The 15,519-nt window shown below is 22.2% G+C and overlaps 1 protein-coding gene across 9 annotated transcripts in view; it reads left to right on the forward strand.

Moving 5' to 3' along the window:
* Positions 1-15,519, forward strand: part of LOC142463912 (endoplasmic reticulum-Golgi intermediate compartment protein 3-like) — a 102,716-nt gene that overhangs the window by 54,955 nt on the left and 32,242 nt on the right. The window lies entirely within an intron of this gene.

Consider the following 15,519-nt stretch of genomic DNA (forward strand, 5'->3'; position numbering starts at 1 on the left):
AAATCTAAATTTCAATCAATGTAAATCTAAATCTTAATCAATGTAAATCTAAATCTCAATCTCAATCAATGTAAATCTAAATCTCAATCAATGTAAATCTAAATGTAAATCTAAATCTCAATCAATGTAAATCTAAATCTCAATCAATGTAAATCTCAATCAATGTAAATCTCAATCTAAATCAATTGTAAATTTCAATCAATGTAAATCTAAATCTCAATCAATGTAAATCTAAATCTCAATCAATGTAAATCTCAATCAATGTAAATGTAAATCTCAATCAATGTAAATCTCAATCTCAATCAATGTAAATCTAAATGTAAATCTAAATCTCAATCAATGTAAATCTAAATGTAAATCTTAATCAATGTAAATCTAAATCTCAATCAATGTGAATCTAAATGTAAATCTAAATCTCAATCAATGTAAATCTCAATCAATGCAAATCTCAATCAATGTAAATCTAAATCTCAATCAATGTAAATCTAAATCAATTTCAATCTAAATATCAATCAATGTAAATCTAAATCTCAATCAATATAAATCTCAATCAATGTAAATCTCAATCAATGTAAATCTAAATATCAATCAATGTAAATCTAAATCTCAATCAATGTAAATCTCAATCAATGTGAATCTGAATCTCAATCCCAATCTCAATCAATGTAAATCTAAATCTCAATCCCAATCTCAATCAATGTAAATCTAAATCTCAATCAATGTAAATCTAAATCTCAATCAATGTAAATCTAAATCTCAATCAATGTAAATCTAAATCAATGTAAATCTCAATCTCAATAAATGTAAATCTAAATCTCAATCAATGTAAATCTAAATCTCAATCAATGTAAATGTAAATGTAAATTTCAATCAATGTAAATCTAAATCTCAATCAATTTAAATCTAAATCTCAATCAATGTAAATCTAAATCTCAATCAATTTAAATCTCAATCAATGAAAATGTAAATCTAAATCTCAATCAATGTATATCTAAATGTAAATCTAAATCTCAATCAATGTAAATCTAAATCTCAATCAATGTATATCTAAATGTAAATCTAAATCTCAATCAATGTAAATCTAAATCTCAATCAATGTAAATCTAAATGTAAATCTAAATCTCAATCAATTTAAATCTAAATCTAAATCTCGATCAATTTAAATCTAAATCTCAATCAATGTATATCTAAATGTAAATCTAAATCTCAATCAATGTAAATGTAAATCTCAATCAATGTAAATGTAAATCTCAATCAATGTAAATCTAAATCTCAATCAATGTAAATCTAAATCTCAATCAATGTAAATCTCAATCATTATAAATCTAAATCTCAATCAATGTAAATCTCAATCAATGTAAATCTAAATGTAAATCTAAATCTCAATCAATGTAAATCTATATCTCAATCAATGTAAATCTAAATCTCAATCAATGTAAATCTCAATCAATGTAAATCTAAATGTAAATCTAAATCTCAATCAATGTAAATCTAAATCTCAATTGATGTAAATCTAAATCTTAATCAATGTAAATCTAAATCTCAATCAATGTAAATCTAAATCTCAATCAATGTAAATCTCAATCATTATAAATCTAAATCTCAATCAATGTAAATCTCAATCAATGTAAATCTAAATGTAAATCTAAATCTCAATCAATGTAAATCTATATCTCAATCAATGTAAATCTAAATCTCAATCAATGTAAATCTCAATCAATGTAAATCTAAATGTAAATCTAAATCTCAATCAATGTAAATCTAAATCTCAATCAATGTAAAATATATCAATGTTAATCTCAATCAATGTAAATCTAAATCTCAATCAATGTAAATCTAAATCTCAATCAATTTAAATCTCAATCAATGTAAATCTAAATCTCAATCAATGTAAATCTAAATCAATGTAAATCTAAATCTCAATCAATATAAATCTAAATCTCAATCAATGTAAATCTCAATCAATGTAAATCTAAATCAATGTAAATCTCAATCAATGTAAATCTAAATCTCAATCAATGTAAATCTAAATCTCAATCAATGTAAATCTCAATCAATGTAAATCTAAATGTAAATCTAAATCTCAATCAATTGTAAATCTAAATCTCAATCAATGTAAATCTAAATCTCAATCAATGTAAATCTAAATCTCAATCAATGTAAATCTAAATCTCAATCAATGTAAATCTCAATCAATGTAAATCTAAATCTCAATCAATTTAAATTTCAATCAATGTAAATCTAAATGTAAATCTAAATCTCAATCAATGTAAATCTAAATCTCAATCAATGTAAATCTAAATCTCAATCAGTGTAAATCTCAATCAATGTAAATCTAAATCTCAATCAATTGTAAATCTAAATCTCAATCAATGTAAATCTAAATCTCAATCAATGTAAATCTAAATCTCAATCAATGTAAATCTAAATCTCAATCAATGTAAATCTAAATCAATGTAAATCTCTATCAATGTAAATCTCAATCTCAATCAATGTAAATTTCAATCTAAATCAATGTAAATTTCAATCTAAATCAATGTAAATCTCAATCAATGTAAATCTCAATCTCAATCAATGTAAATTTCAATCTAAATCAATGTAAATGTCAATCTAAATCAATGTAAATGTCAATCTAAATCAATGTAATTCTAAATCTCAATCAATGTAAATCTAAATCTCAATCAATTTAAATCTCAATCTCAATCAATCTATATGTAAATCTAAATCTCAATCAATGTAAATCTAAATCTCAATCAATGTAAATCTAAATCTCAATCAATGTAAATCTAAATCTCAATCAATGTAAATCTAAATGTAAATCTCAATCAATGTAAATCTTAATGTAAATCTAAATCTCAATCAATGTAAATCTAAATCTCAATCAATGTAAATCTAAATCTCAATCAATGTAAATCTCAATCAATGTAAATCTAAATCTCAATCAATGTAAATCTCAATCTCAATCAATGTAAATTTCAATCTAAATCAATGTAAATGTCAATCTAAATCAATGTAAATCTCAATCAATGTAAATCTAAATCTCAATCAATGTAAATCTCAATCTCAATCAATGTAAATCTAAATCTCAATCAATGTAAATCTCAATCTCAATCAATGTAAATTTCAATCTAAATCAATGTAAATGTCCATCTAAATCAATGTAAATCTCAATCTAAATCAATGTAAATCTCAATCAATGTAAATCTAAATCTCAATCAATGTAAATCTAAATCTCAATCAATGTAAATCTAAATCTCAATCAATGTAAATCTCAATCTCAATCAATGTAAATCTAAATCTCAATCAATGTAAATCTAAATCTCAATCAACGTAAATCTAAATGTAAATCTAAATCTCAATCAATGTAAATCTAAATCTCAATCAATGTAAATCTCAATCAATGTAAATCTAAATCTCAATCAATGTAAATCTCAATCTCAATCAATGTAAATCTCAATCAATGTAAATTTCAATCTCAATCAATGTAAATCTAAATCTCAATCAATGTAAATCTAAATCTCAATCAATCTAAATCTCAATCAATGTAAATCTCAATCTCAATCAATGTAAATCTAAATCAATGTAAATCTCAATCAATGTAAATTTCAATCTCAATCAATGTAAATCTAAATCTCAATCAATGTAAATCTAAATCTCAATCAACGTAAATCTAAATGTAAATCTAAATCTCAATCAATGTAAATCTAAATCTCAATCAATGTAAATCTCAATCAATGTAAATCTAAATCTCAATCAATGTAAATCTCAATCTCAATCAATGTAAATCTCAATCAATGTAAATTTCAATCTCAATCAATGTAAATCTAAATCTCAATCAATGTAAATCTAAATCTCAATCAATCTAAATCTCAATCAATGTAAATCTCAATCTCAATCAATGTAAATCTAAATCAATGTAAATCTCAATCAATGTAAATCTAAATCTCAATCAATGTAAATCTAAATCTCAATCAATCTAAATCTCAATCAATGTAAATCTCAATCTCAATCAATGTAAATCTAAATCTCAATCAATGTAAATCTAAATGTAAATCTAAATCTCAATCAATGTAAATCTAAATGTAAATCTAAATCTCAATCAATGTAAATTTCAATCTAAATCAATGTAAATCTAAATCAATCTAAATCTCAATGTAAATCTCAATCAATATAAATCTAAATCTCAATCAATTTAAATCTAAATCTCAATCAATGTAAATCTAAATCTCAATCAATGTAAATCTAAATCTCAATCGATGTAAATCTAAATCTCAATCAATGTAAATCTAAATCTCAATCAATGTAAATATAAATATAAATATAAATCTCAATCAATGTAAATCTCAATCAATGTAAATCTATATCTCAATCAATGTAAATCTATATCTCAATCAATGTAAATCTAAATCTCAATCAATGTAAATCTAAATCAACGTAAATCTAAATCTCAATCAATGTAAATCTCAATCAATTTAAATCTAAATCTCAATCAATGTAAATCTAAATCTCAATCAATGTAAATCTAAATCAATGTAAATCTAAATATCAATCAATGTAAATCTCTATCAATTTAAATCTAAATATAAATCTCAATCTCAATCAATGTAAATCTAAATATAAATCTAAATCAATGTAAATCTAAATCTCAATCAATGTAAATCTCAATCAATGTAAATCTAAATCTAAATCAATGTAAATCTCAATCTCAATCAATGTAAATCTCAATCAATGTAAATCTAAATGTAAATCTCAATCTCAATCAATGTAAATTTCAATCTAAATCAATGTAAATCTCAATCAATGTAAATCTTAATCTCAATCAATGTAAATTTCAATCTAAATCAATGTAAATCTCAATCAATGTAAATCTAAATCAATGTAAATCTCAATCTCAATCAATGTAAATCTCAATCTCAATCAATTTAAATCTAAATCTCAATCAATGTAAATCTAAATCTCAATCAATGTAAATCTCAATCAATATAAATCTAAATCTCAATCAATGTAAATCTAAATCTCAATCGATGTAAATCTAAATCTCAATCGATGTAAATATAAATCTCAATCAATGTAAATATAAATCTCAATCAATGTAAATATAAATCTCAATCAATGTAAATATAAATATAAATCTCAATCAATGTAAATCTATATCTCAATCAATGTAAATCTATATCTCAATCAATGTAAATCTAAATCTCAATCAATGTAAATCTAAATCAACGTAAATCTAAATCTCAATCAATTTAAATCTAAATCTCAATCAATGTAAATCTAAATCTCAATCAATGTAAATCTAAATCTCAATCAATGTAAATCTAAATATCAATCAATGTAAATCTCTATCAATTTAAATATAAATATAAATCTCAATCTCAATCGATGTAAATCTAAATCTCAATCAATGTAAATCTAAATCTCAATCAATGTAAATCTAAATCAATGTAAATCTCAATCAATATAAATCTAAATATCAATCAATGTAAATCTCTATCAATGTAAATCTAAATCTCAATCAATGTAAATCTCAATGTAAATCTAAATCTCAATCAATGTAAATCTAAATATAAATGTAAATCTAAATCAATGTAAATCTCAATCAATGTAAATCTATATCTCAATCAATGTAAATCTAAATCTCAATCAATGTAAATCTAAATATCAATCAATGTAAATCTAAATCAATGTAAATCTAAATCTCAATCAATGTAAATCTAAATCTCAATCAATGTAAATATAAATATAAATATAAATCTCAATCAATGTAAATCTAAATCAATGTAAATCTATATCTCAATCAATGTAAATCTAAATCTCAATCAATGTAAATCTAAATCTCAATCAATATAAATCTAAATCTCAATCAATGTAAATCTCTATCAATGTAAATCTAAATATCAATCAATGTAAATCTAAATCAATGTAAATCTAAATATCAATGTAAATCTCTATCAATGTAAATCTAAATCTCAATCAATGTAAATCTCAATCAATGTAAATCTCAATCAATGTAAATCTAAATCTCAATCAATGTAAATCTCAATCAATGTAAATCTCAATCAATGTAAATCTAAATCTCAATCAATGTAAATCTCAATCAAAGTAAATCTAAATCTCAATCAATGTAAATCTAAATCAATGTAAATCTCAATCTCAATCAATGTAAATCTAAATCAATGTAAATCTCAATCAATGTAAATCTCTATCAATGTAAATCTAAATATCAATCAATGTAAATCTAAATCAATGTAAATCTAAATATCAATCAATGTAAATCTAAATCTCAATCAATGTAAATCTCAATCAATGTAAATCTAAATCTCAATCAATGTAAATCTAAATCTCAATCAATGTATATCTAAATCAATGTAAATCTCAATCTCAATCAATGTAAATCTCAATGTAAATCTCAATCAATGTAAATCTAAATCTCAATCAATGTAAATCTAAATATAAATATAAATCTCAATCAATGTAAATCTCAATCAATGTAAATCTAAATCTCAATCAATGTAAATCTAAATCTCAATCAATGTAAATCTAAATCTCAATCAATGTAAATCTCAATCAATATAAATCTAAATCTCAATCAATGTAAATCTCTATCAATGTAAATCTAAATATCAATCAATGTAAATCTAAATCAATGTAAATCTAAATATCAATGTAAATCTCTATCAATGTAAATCTAAATCTCAATCAATGTAAATCTCAATCAATGTAAATCTCAATCAATGTAAATCTAAATCTCAATCAATGTAAATCTAAATCTCAATCAATGTAAATCTAAATCAATGTAAATCTCAATCTCAATCAATGTAAATCTAAATCAATGTAAATCTCAATCAATGTAAATCTAAATCTCAATCAATGTAAATCTCAATCAATATAAATCTAAATCTCAATCAATGTAAATCTCTATCAATGTAAATCTAAATATCAATCAATGTAAATCTAAATCAATGTAAATCTCAATCAATGTAAATCTAAATATCAATCAATGTAAATCTCTATCAATGTAAATCTAAATCTCAATCAATGTAAATCTCAATCAATGTAAATCTAAATCTCAATCAATGTAAATCTAAATCAATGTAAATCTCAATCTCAATCAATGTAAATCTCTATCAATGTAAATCTAAATCTCAATCAATGTAAATCTAAATATCAATCAATGTAAATCTCAATCAATTTAAATCTAAATCAATGTAAATCTCAATCAAGGTAAATCTAAATCTCAATCAATGTAAATCTCAATCAATATAAATCTAAATCTCAATCAATTTAAATCTCAATCAATGTAAATCTAAATCTCAATCAATGTAAATCTAAATATCAATCAATGTAAATCTCTATCAATGTAAATCTAAATCTCAATCAATGTAAATCTATATCTCAATCAATGTAAATCTATATCTCAATCAATGTAAATCTAAATCTCAATCAATGTAAATCTAAATCAATGTAAATCTCAATCAATGTAAATCTAAATCTCAATCAATGTAAATCTAAATCTCAATCAATGTAAATCTAAATGTAAATCTCAATCTCAATCAATGTAAATCTAAATATAAATATAAATCTCAATCAATGTAAATCTATATCTCAATCAATGTAAATCTAAATATCAATCAATGTAAATCTCTATCAATTTAAATCTAAATATAAATCTCAATCTCAATCAATGTAAATCTAAATCTCAATCAATGTAAATCTAAATCAATGTAAATCTAAATATCAATCAATGTAAATCTCTATCAATGTAAATCTAAATATCAATCAATGTAAATATCAATCAATGTAAATCTCTATCAATGTAAATCTAAATCTCAATCAATGTAAATCTAAATATAAATATAAATCTCAATCAATGTAAATCTAAATCAATGTAAATCTATATCTCAATCAATGTAAATCTAAATCTCAATCAATGTAAATATAAATATAAATATAAATCTCAATCAATGTAAATCTAAATCAATGTAAATCTCAATCAATGTAAATCTAAATATCAATCAATGTAAATCTCTATCAATGTAAATCTAAATCTCAATCAATGTAAATCTCAATCAATGTAAATCTAAATCTCAATCAATGTAAATATAAATATAAATCTAAATCAATGTAAATCTATATCTCAATCAATGTAAATCTATATCTCAATCAATGTAAATCTAAATCTCAATCAATGTAAATCTAAATCAACGTAAATCTAAATCTCAATCAATGTAAATCTCAATCTCTATCAAATTAAATCTAAATCTCAATCGATGTAAATCTAAATCTCAATCAATGTAAATCTAAATCTCAATCAATGTAAATCTAAATCAATGTAAATCTTAATATCAATCAATGTAAATCTCTATCAATGTAAATCTAAATATCAATCAATGTAAATCTCAATCAATGTAAATCTAAATATCAATCAATGTAAATCTATATCAATGTAAATCTAAATCTCAATCAATGTAAATCTCAATCAATGTAAATCTCAATCAATGTAAATCTAAATCTCAATCAATGTAAATCTCAATCAATGTAAATCTCAATCAATGTAAATCTAAATACCAATCAATGTAAATCTCTATCAATGTAAATCTAAATCTCAATCAATGTAAATCTCAATCAATGTAAATCTCAATCAATGTAAATCTAAATCTCAATCAATGTAAATCTCAATCAATGTAAATCTCTATCAATGTAAATCTAAATCTCAATCAATGTAAATCTAAATCAATGTAAATCTCAATCAATGTAAATCTCAATCAATGTAAATCTAAATCTCAATCAATGTAAATCTAAATCTCAATCAATGTAAATCTAAATCTCAATCAATGTAAATCTAAATCTCAATCAATGTAAATCTAAATCTCAATCAATGTAAATCTCAATCAATGTAAATCTCAATCAATGTAAATCTAAATCTCAATCAATGTAAATCTAAATCTCAATCAATGTAAATCTCAATCAATGTAAATCTAAATGTAAATCTAAATCTCAATCAATTTAAATCTAAATCTCAATCAATTTAAATCTAAATCTCAATCAATGTAAATCTAAATCTCAATCAATGTAAATCTCAATCAATGTAAATCTAAATCTCATTCAATTTAAATTTCAATCAATGTAAATCTAAATGTAAATCTAAATCTCAATCAATGTAAATCTAAATCTCAATCGATGTAAATCTAAATCTCAATCGATGTAAATCTAAATCTCAATCAATGTAAATCTAAATCTCAATCAGTGTAAATCTCAATCAATGTAAATCTAAATCTCAATCAATGTAAATCTAAATCTCAATCAATGTAAATCTAAATCTCAATCAGTGTAAATCTCTATCAATGTAAATCTCAATCTCAATCAATGTAAATTTCAATCTAAATCAATGTAAATCTCAATCAATGTAAATCTCAATCTCAATCAATGTAAATTTCAATCTAAATCAATGTAAATGTCAATCTAAATCAATGTAAATGTCAATCTAAATCAATGTAAATGTCAATCTAAATCAATGTAAATCTAAATCTCAATCAATGTAAATCTAAATCTCAATCAATTTAAATCTCAATCTCAATCAATCTATATGTAAATCTAAATCTCAATCAATGTAAATCTAAATCTCAATCAATGTAAATCTAAATCTCAATCAATGTAAATCTAAATCTCTATCAATGTAAATCTCAATCAATGTAAATCTAAATCTCAATCAATGTAAATCTAAATCTCAATCAACGTAAATCTAAATGTAAATCTAAATCTCAATCAATGTAAATCTCAATCTCAATCAATGTAAATGTCCATCTAAATCAATGTAAATCTCAATCAATGTAAATTTCAATCTCAATCAATGTAAATCTAAATCTCAATCAATGTAAATCTAAATCTCAATCAATCTAAATCTCAATCAATCTAAATCTCAATCAATGTAAATCTCAATCTCAATCAATGTAAATCTAAATCAATGTAAATCTCAATCAATGTAAATTTCAATCTCAATCAATGTAAATCTAAATCTCAATCAATGTAAATCTAAATCTCAATCAATCTAAATCTCAATCAATGTAAATCTCAATCTCAATCAATGTAAATCTAAATCTCAATCAATGTAAATCTAAATGTAAATCAATGTAAATCTAAATGTAAATCTAAATCTTAATCAATGTAAATCTAAATCTCAATCAATGTAAATCTAAATCTCAATCAATGTAAATCTCAATCAATGTAAATCTAAATCTCAATCAATGTAAATCTCAATCAATGTAAATTTCAATCTAAATCAATGTAAATCTCAATCTCAATCAATGTAAATCTCAATCAATGTAAATCTATATCTCAATCAATGTAAATCTATATCTCAATCAATGTAAATCTAAATCTCAATCAATGTAAATCTAAATCAACGTAAATCTAAATCTCAATCAATTTAAATCTAAATCTCAATCAATGTAAATCTAAATCTCAATCAATGTAAATCTAAATCAATGTAAATCTAAATATCAATCAATGTAAATCTCTATCAATTTAAATCTAAATATAAATCTCAATCTCAATCGATGTAAATCTAAATCTCAATCAATGTAAATCTAAATCTCAATCAATGTAAATCTAAATCAATGTAAATCTCAATCAATATAAATCTAAATATCAATCAATGTAAATCTCTATCAATGTAAATCTAAATCTCAATCAATGTAAATCTCAATGTAAATCTAAATCTCAATCAATGTAAATATAAATATAAATATAAATCTCAATCAATGTAAATCTAAATCAATGTAAATCTATATCTCAATCGATGTAAATCTATATCTCAATCAATGTAAATCTAAATATAAATATAAATCTCAATCAATGTAAATCTAAATCAATGTAAATCTATATCTCAATCAATGTAAATCTAAATCTCAATCAATGTAAATCTAAATCTCAATCAATGTAAATCTCAATCAATGTAAATCTAAATCTCAATCAATGTAAATATAAATATAAATATAAATCTCAATCAATGTAAATCTAAATCAATGTAAATCTCAATCAATGTAAATCTATATCTCAATCAATGTAAATCTAAATCTCAATCAATGTAAATCTAAATCTCAATCAATGTAAATCTCAATCAATGTAAATCTCTATCAATGTAAATCTAAATATCAATCAATGTAAATCTAAATCAATGTAAATCTAAATCAATGTAAATCTAAATATCAATGTAAATCTCTATCAATGTAAATCTCAATCAATGTAAATCTCAATCAATGTAAATCTCAATCAATGTAAATCTCAATCAATGTAAATCTAAATCTCAATCAATGTAAATCTCAATCAATGTAAATCTCAATCAATGTAAATCTCAATCAATGTAAATCTCAATCAATGTAAATCTAAATCTCAATCAATGTAAATCTAAATCAATGTAAATCTCAATCTCAATCAATGTAAATCTAAATCAATGTAAATCTCAATCAATGTAAATCTAAATATCAATCAATGTAAATCTAAATCAATGTAAATCTAAATATCAATCAATGTAAATCTAAATCTCAATCAATGTAAATCTCAATCAATGTAAATCTAAATCTCAATCAATGTAAATCTCAATCAATGTAAATCTAAATCTCAATCAATGTAAATCTCAATCAATGTAAATCTAAATCTCAATCAATGTAAATCTAAATCAATGTAAATCTCAATCTCAATCAATGTAAATCTCAATCAATGTAAATCTCAATCAATGTAAATCTAAATCTCAATCAATGTAAATCTAAATATAAATATAAATCTCAATCAATGTAAATCTATATCTCAATCAATGTAAATCTAAATCTCAATCAATGTAAATCTAAATCTCAATCAATGTAAATCTCAATCAATATAAATCTAAATCTCAATCAATGTAAATCTCTATCAATGTAAATCTAAATATCAATCAATGTAAATCTAAATCAATGTAAATCTAAATATCAATGTAAATCTCTATCAATGTAAATCTAAATCTCAATCAATGTAAATCTCAATCAATGTAAATCTCAATCAATGTAAATCTAAATCTCAATCAATGTAAATCTCAATCAATGTAAATCTAAATCTCAATCAATGTAAATCTAAATCAATGTAAATCTCAATCTCAATCAATGTAAATCTAAATCAATGTAAATCTAAATCTCAATCAATGTAAATCTCAATCAATATAAATCTAAATCTCAATCAATGTAAATCTCTATCAATGTAAATCTAAATATCAATCAATGTAAATCTAAATCAATGTAAATCTCAATCAATGTAAATCTAAATATCAATCAATGTAAATCTCTATCAATGTAAATCTAAATCTCAATTAATGTAAATCTCAATCTCAATCAATGTAAATCTCAATCAATGTTAATCTAAATCAATGTAAATCTCAATCTCAATCAATGTAAATCTAAATCAATGTAAATCTCAATCAATGTAAATCTAAATACCAATCAATGTAAATCTAAATCTCAATCAATGTAAATCTAAATCTCAATCAATGTAAATCTAAATCTCAATCAATGTAAATCTAAATATCAATCAATGTAAATCTCAATCAATTTAAATCTAAATCAATGTAAATCTCAATCAAGGTAAATCTAAATCTCAATCAATGTAAATCTCAATCAATATAAATCTAAATCTCAATCAATTTAAATCTCAATCAATGTAAATCTAAATCTCAATCAATGTAAATCTAAATCTCAATCAATGTAAATCTAAATCAATGTAAATCTCAATCAATGTAAATCTAAATCTCAATCAATGTAAATCTAAATGTAAATCTCAATCTCAATCAATGTAAATCTAAATATAAATCTCAATCAATGTAAATCTATATCTCAATCAATGTAAATCTATATCTCAATCAATGTAAATCTAAATATCAATCAATGTAAATCTAAATCAATGTAAATCTAAATTTCAATCAATGTAAATCTAAATGTAAATCTAAATCTCAATCAATGTAAATCTAAATCTCAATCAATGTAAATCTAAATCTCAATCGATGTAAATCTAAATCTCAATCGATGTAAATCTAAATCTCAATCGATGTAAATCTAAATCTCAATCAGTGTAAATCTCAATCAATGTAAATCTAAATCTCAATCGATGTAAATCTAAATCTCAATCAATGTAAATCTAAATCTCAATCAGTGTAAATCTCAATCAATGTAAATCTAAATCTCAATCAATGTAAATCTAAATCTCAATCAATGTAAATCTAAATCTCAATCAGTGTAAATCTCTATCAATGTAAATCTCAATCTCAATCAATGTAAATTTCAATCTAAATCAATGTAAATCTCAATCAATGTAAATCTCAATCTCAATCAATGTAAATTTCAATCTAAATCAATGTAAATGTCAATCTAAATCAATGTAAATGTCAATCTAAATCAATGTAAATGTCAATCTAAATCAATGTAAATCTAAATCTCAATCAATGTAAATCTAAATCTCAATCAATTTAAATCTCAATCTCAATCAATCTATATGTAAATCTAAATCTCAATCAATGTAAATCTAAATCTCAATCAATGTAAATCTAAATCTCAATCAATGTAAATCTAAATGTAAATCTCAATCAATGTAAATCTTAATGTAAATCTAAATCTCAATCAATGTAAATCTAAATCTCAATCAATGTAAATCTAAATTTCAATCAATGTAAATCTAAATCTCAATCAATGTAAATCTAAATCTCAATCAATGTAAATCTCTATCTCAATCAATGTAAATTTCAATCTAAATCAATGTAAATGTCCATCTAAATCAATGTAAATCTCAATCTAAATCAATGTAAATCTCAATCAATGTAAATCTAAATCTCAATCAATGTAAATCTAAATCTCAATCAATGTAAATCTAAATCTCAATCAATGTAAATCTAAATCTCTATCAATGTAAATCTCAATCTCAATCAATGTAAATCTCAATCAATGTAAATCTAAATCAATGTAAATCTAAATCTCAATCAATGTAAATCTAAATCTCAGTCAATCTAAATCTCAATCAATGTAAATCTAAATCTCAATCAATGTAAATCTCAATCAATGTAAATCTAAATACCAATCAATGTAAATCTCTATCAATGTAAATCTAAATCTCAATCAATGTAAATCTCAATCAATGTAAATCTCAATCAATGTAAATCTAAATCTCAATCAATGTAAAACTCTATCAATGTAAATCTAAATCTCAATCAATGTAAATCTAAATCTCAATCAATGTAAATCTAAATCTCAATCAATGTAAATCTCAATCAATGTAAATCTCAATCAATGTAAATCTCAATCAATGTAAATCTCAATCAATGTAAATCTAAATCTCAATCAATGTAAATCTCAATCTCAATCAATTTAAATCTCAATCAATGTAAATCTAAATATAAATCTAAATCTCAATCAATTTAAATCTCAATCAATGTAAATCTAAATCTCAATCAATGTAAATCTAAATCAATGTAAATCTAAATCTCAATCAATGTAAATCTAAATCTCAATCAATGTAAATCTCAATCAATGTAAATCTAAATCTCAATCAATGTAAATCTAAATCTCAATCAATGTAAATCTCAATCAATGTAAATCTAAATCTCAATCAATGTAAATCTAAATGTAAATCTAAATCTCAATCAATGTAAATCTAAATCTCAATCAATGTAAATCTAAATCTCAATCAATGTAAATCTCAATCAATGTAAATCTAAATCTCAATCAATGTAAATCTAAATCTCAATCAATGTAAATCTAAATCTCAATCAATGTAAATCTAAATCTCAATCAATGTAAATCTAAATCAATGTAAATCTAAATCTCAATCAATGTAAATCTAAATCTCAATCAATGTAAATCTAAATCTCAATCAATGTAAATCTCAATCAATGTAAATCTAAATCTCAATCAATGTAAATCTAAATCTCAATCAATGTAAATCTAAATCTCAATCAATGTAAATCTAAATCTCAATCAATGTAAATCTAAATCTCAATCAATGTAAATCTAAATCAATGTAAATCTAAATCTCAATCAATGTAAATCTAAATCTCAATCAATGTAAATCTAAATGTAAATCTAAATGTAAATCTAAATCTCAATCAATTTAAATCTAAATCTCAATCAATTTAAATCTAAATCTCAATCAATGTAAATCTAAATCTCAATCAATGTAAATCTCAATCAATGTAAATCTAAATCTCAATCAATGTAAATCTAAATCTCAATCAATGTAAATCTAAATCTCAATCAATGTAAATCTAAATCTCAATCAATGTAAATCTAAATCTCAATCAATGTAAATCTAAATCTCAATCAATGTAAATCTAAATCAATGTAAATCTAAATCTCAATCAATGTAAATCTAAATCTCAATCAATGTAAATCTAAATGTAAATCTAAATGTAAATCTAAATCTCAATCAATTTAAATCTAAATCTCAATCAATTTAAATCTAAATCTCAATCAATGTAAATCTAAATCTCAATCAATGTAAATCTCAATC

This window comes from Ascaphus truei, chromosome 12 (assembly GCF_040206685.1).
Source record: "Ascaphus truei isolate aAscTru1 chromosome 12, aAscTru1.hap1, whole genome shotgun sequence".
Lineage (NCBI taxonomy): Eukaryota > Metazoa > Chordata > Amphibia > Anura > Ascaphidae > Ascaphus > Ascaphus truei.